At 40.1% G+C, this 5339-nt stretch overlaps 1 non-coding gene across 1 annotated transcript; it reads left to right on the plus strand.

The window, feature by feature from the left end:
- The first annotated feature begins 4522 nt into the window (after positions 1-4522).
- Positions 4523-4594, plus strand: TRNAE-UUC (transfer RNA glutamic acid (anticodon UUC)). The gene has a single exon. It is a non-coding gene; the product is annotated as a tRNA-Glu (tRNA).
- The last annotated feature ends 745 nt before the right edge of the window (positions 4595-5339 follow it).

Raw genomic sequence — 5339 nt, forward strand, 5'->3', positions numbered from 1 at the left:
AGGAGCAAATGGGGCTCCTGGATGGCTCAGTAGGTTAAGCATCACTCTTGATTTCGTCTCAGGTCATGATCTATGGTCATGAGATCAAGCCTGCCTTGGTCTCCGCACTGACTGTCTGTCGAGCCTGCTTGGGATTCTTTCTCTCCCTGTCTCGCTCTCTGTCCCTCCCCAACTCATTCTCAATCTCTCTCTCTCTCTCTCTCTCACTTTAAAAAAATAAAAAAGGAGCAAATCATATGAATTCATTGAGAAAATATTTAAATTTCCTGCTGATTTGACACAAAATACTGATTTCAACAAAGACTGAAACAACCACAAAATCTTCTAAGATGCCAGTGCAATGAGACACAACTACTAAACTGGCAAATAAGTGTCAACAATTGAGGGAATATTTGAAATATCCTGCAATGTTATGATTCATGTGTGAAAAAACTTTAACAGAAGTTGCTGTAATTTAATAGCAATGTTAAAAATGTATGTTATTACTAATAATGAGTTGAGAAACTAAAATAAAAATTTTCAACTATCAATAACAAAAGAACAATTTTCAAAAATCATGCTAAATTTTTAAAAAATTTTAAAAAGGTGGGGGGGGGCACCTAGGTGGCTCAGTCGTTTAAGCATCTGACTTCAGCTCAGGTCATGATCCCGCAGTTCATGGGTTCAAGCCCCACATTGGGCTTTGTGCTGACAGCTCAGAGCCTGGATCCTGCTTCAGATTCTGTGCTTCCCTCCCTGACCCTCCCCACTCACACTCTGTCTCTCTCTTTCAAAAATAAATATTAAGAATTTTTTTAAATTCAAAAATCATGCTAATGACTGCATTATCTTTAGATTCTCTCCACAGAAAATATTACATTCTGTGTCACATGAGGAAAGGATCAGAGTATGCAGCCAAAAAGAAATGTAGAAAAAAAATTAACATGGGGGCATTAGAAGTTAATAAATAAAAATATTCTTTTCTATATTTTTAAATATTTGTGATATTTTTCATTTTTAAATGTGTAATTCGTTGTGATTTCTTCTTACTCTAAATATTCACTTCCATACAGAATTTTATATTCATGATTTTGCATTCTTTTTTTTTTTTAAATAGATCCTAACATTTGTGTAAACTCTAAGCCCCAAAAACTTGAATGGGCTTCTACTCAACCAATAAAAATCTAAGCCTGTGTGCCCTCAAGAATTATCTCCCTGACAACTTCATTCCTACTGAAAAGCAAGCATGGCTTCATGATGAATGACATCATCTTTTTAATGTTGCTACAGTCTCTTCAATCACATGCTAATTCTCTAAAGCAATGACTATTTTTTTCAACATACTTGGAAATGTAGCTTATTTTAAAGGAGTCCCCATTTTAGAGATGAATTCATAAATGTTTTTTATTCACTGAAGGGAATTTTCTTCTCCCTCTAATAATTCAGGAATTCTCATTGATTTAAATAATGTTGAATTGGGGCACCTGGGTGGCACAGCAGGTTAAGCATCCAACTCTTGATCTCAGCTCAGGTCATGATCTCATGGTTTGTGAGTTGGAGCCCTGAATCAGGCTCTTTGCTGATGGTGTGGAGCCTGCTTGGGATTCCCTCTCTTCTCTGCCTCTTCCCCAATTGTGATGCTATCTCTCACTCTCAAAATACATAAGTAACGTTAATTTAAAAATTTTAAATAATGTTGAAGTTGTGAATCACATTTCAACTCTGCTTTTACACACCAGAATAAATTTGTTAAATAAATACTCTGTAACTTCTCTTTTCCCACCCCTCAGCCCACTAGGCTTTCATCTTTGTATGGTGACTTTAAAAAGCAAAGTGTCTATATCCTGGGAGCAAGTGTAGTTTTTTATTGTTGTTGTTGCTGTTGATATTGCTGTTGGAAAACTCAGATTTCAATTAAATAGTATGTTTTCCTTAAGTCTCTGCTATTATTAGGTAAATCTGGATGATCACAGTTAGGGGAAGAATTGTGTTAAAACATGAAATTTCTGGGGCGCCTGGGTGGCGCAGTCGGTTAAGCGTCCGACTTCAGCCAGGTCACGATCTCACGGTCCGTGGGTTCGAGCCCCGCGTCGGGCTCTGGGCTGATGGCCCAGAGCCTGGAGCCTGTTTCCGATTCTGTCTCTCCCTCTCTCTCTGCCCCTCCCCCGTTCATGCTCTGTCTCGCTCTGTCCCAAAAATAAAAAAAAAAAAAAAAAAAAAAAAAGTTGAAAAAAAACATGAAATTTCCATTGTAGTAAATCAAAACCAGTGGGTAATTGGCAATTCCATGTGGCTAGCCCAATATAATGAACAGTTACTTTTTAAATAAATGTTTGGTTTGGCTTAGAGAGTAATCAAAGATGCTCTATGGAAGCAATGCCAGTTTTGTGTTTGCTTTGTTTAGAGTATTTGTTAGCAAGAGTAAGGGTGGTTACCATCTTCCTTCCCAACTGGACACATTTTTAGAAACACAACCTTCCCAACTGGACACATTTTTAGAAACACAAGTTGAGGAACTCGGACTTGCCAAAAAATCACTTTCATAATCTTACTATCGTTGAAAAGAAAATAAACCAATCAAAAATTATTGCATATCTATCGTATACTAGGCCCCATGTTTAGTATGGACAGGATAGAGAGTTCAGAATCCTACCCCATCTTAAGAGCCACCTTGTGGCTCTGGCCCCTCCTGCCTCAGAAGGCTCTGCATTCAGGTGATGAGGGGCTGGGGGATGCCAGTCAACTATTGATTTTTCAGAATGTTAATGAATAACCTTGAAGTCTGTGCTGTGCTCTTTGTTCTCCCATGTGGGAGCTGCAGAGTGTGTTAAGAGTAGGAAGAGGCCCCAAGACTCTCTACTGAGAGGACTGCCTCCCAGACAATCCTAATATGCTGCCATCATAGGGTACCTGGCTATGGGCAGCACAGAATTGAAAATGCTGAATTAAATATACACCTTCCACACTTCAATACCTAATTGCCAAGTTGTTCCTACCCATTCCTTCCCTTCCCTCCACAAATGGACTGTGCCCATTTCCATTGTCTGGGTTTGTGTCCTCACTTCTTCCCTAACACTGGATATTTTAGCATTGTTTTACATTGTGCTGCCATGGTTACACATGAGGCTGAGCTTTTTCCCTGAATTTACTGGCTAATCAGAACTCCTTGCCCCCTATCCCTGTGGGTTTCCCCAGATGCTTAGTCACCTTTTCCTATCAAACATATTTCAAACATTTCCTTACAATCTGTAGCTAGAATTTTGACATATTGATGTTATTTATGGTCCCTTTCATGTCGAAAAATGTTTTCAATTCTTAAGAATTTTGATTTTTCATCAGACATTTGAAATTCTTAGAGATTAGGAATATTTTAATCCCTTCACCCTTTTTCCCTTTTCCCTTAGGGTGATCCTGGCCCTCCACTGTGGTAATGTTATCATGCCACAAGGTGTGTGTATTACTTGCACAGCAGTGTGTCTTGATATTAAGTGTCTGAGAAGCAGTTCAAGAACAATGTGGGGTTTACGAAAATTGAAAAATAGAATTGCTTGGTCATAAACACGTTTAGAAAATCCTGACACTGTGCCTCCTTGATCAATTTTTAGGAGTTTCTAAGAACTTCCTTTTTCCCACATACTTGCCAACACTTCACATTTTCACACTTTTGTTTTTTGTCCAAATGCTAGCTGCGAGCCAGAGAGGTTGAGGTTTTTTTCAAATTGTTTTGTCCATGGGGTTCCTCTCCAACTAATGGCCTATTCACAGCAAGTTCTCACTTTCATATCGCAGTGTTTGTCTTACAAAAATCGTGTGTAGTTTCTTATCTATATATTTATCTTTTATGTTTACTCCCAATCTGTTGTTGTTGTTGTTGTTGTTTTTATTCCCCCCGCCCCCGCCCCCGCCCCCGCCCCCAGGTACGAGTTCTTTACTGTAGTGCAATGTGTGGATTTTTCCTTTACTTAAAGTTTTGGGTGTTTTGCTTTGGTTTCATTAATGTAAGGCCAATCCTAAACAAGATCGTGAAAACAGTAGTCTCCGAAGGCCATATTCGCCCAAAACGTTCCCCACAGGTTATTCCGGGTTTCATTCATGCAGGCATCTAACTGTGAAATTCCAGTTAAAATGCCCTAAGGGCTAAACTCTCATGATTGGAAAAATCTGGTCTAATAAAAGGTTATCCGCAGCGACAAACCCGGAGAACTGGGACCTGGGGAGCCAATCTCAGAATTTGTTCCTTGAGCCATTTAGTCCATTCTTATCCAAATCTCACCGCGGGAGCTTTTTAACAGAGATTTCTGGAGATTCAGTCCTGGCTGCAGCCTCTCTAAGCAGGGAGACAGGCAGGCCGCGGCGTCCATTAGACAAAGCACCCGCTCCCACCCTTGGGCGGAGAAAGCGTCGGGAGCGCACCGCAACTAGGGAAAGCCGAAAAGCCACGCATGCGCAGAAAGCTGGTGCGGCAGGAGGCGGGGTCGAACGCAGAAGGCGGAAGCTGAGAGAATGTTTCAATTTACTTACACGGCAGGCCAGAGGTGTCTTCTCCCACATGGTCTAGCGGTTAGGATTCCTGGTTTTCACCCAGGCGGCCCGGGTTCGACTCCCGGTGTGGGAAAAGGTTACCTTTTAGAACTCCCTTAAAATTATCACCCAGTCAATTTAGACCATTCCTAGCAAAAATGTATTAAATATAGCTGTAATTACTTAAATAAAGCTGTAATGACATAGGGGGAACGTGGAGATCGGAACGCCTAGCTTTGATACTCAACCCAGAAAACTTGCTTGTGTGGTTAATTAACTTCTTCCCAGCATACAATTCATTTAAAATGTTACAAGTGATCATAATATTTAGTGGTCAAACTCTATTAGGTAAAGGATTTTTTTGTTGTTGTTCCTACTTTATTCAGATAATTTACATATAACACTGTGTACGTTTAAGGTGTACAGCATGATGGTTTTTACGTTATATATTTACCATAGTAGCGTGAGTTAATAAATACCTCCATCACCTCACATAATTACCAGTTCTTTTAGACTTCTTAGAATTCTTATGTCCTGGCCAATTCACTGCTGTCTATGCCAACACTAAGTGTTTCTGGACCAAAATTAAAAAGACGGTGAACAATAGGAAGAGAGAAGGGGCATGAGAAACCTGCACTCAAGAGCAGCTGATATTTGAGAACTCAGTGGGGATGGCAGGCTGCTGTCCTGAAGCAAGAGTCACTAGGGCTGAGATAAGAAATGAGAGGTTTCCAAATAGAAGTACAGCTTTAACAGAGGTTTAACAGAGGTAGAGAGTGAAGGAAAAAACCAAATCCATTCACTTAGCGAACTTTCACAGAACGTGTGGGGAAACTGAA

This window comes from Lynx rufus, unplaced genomic scaffold, assembly GCF_022079265.1.
Source record: "Lynx rufus isolate CCGP_SWC_20201006 ecotype Redwood Valley unplaced genomic scaffold, mLynRuf1.p SCAF_21, whole genome shotgun sequence".
NCBI lineage: Eukaryota > Metazoa > Chordata > Mammalia > Carnivora > Felidae > Lynx > Lynx rufus.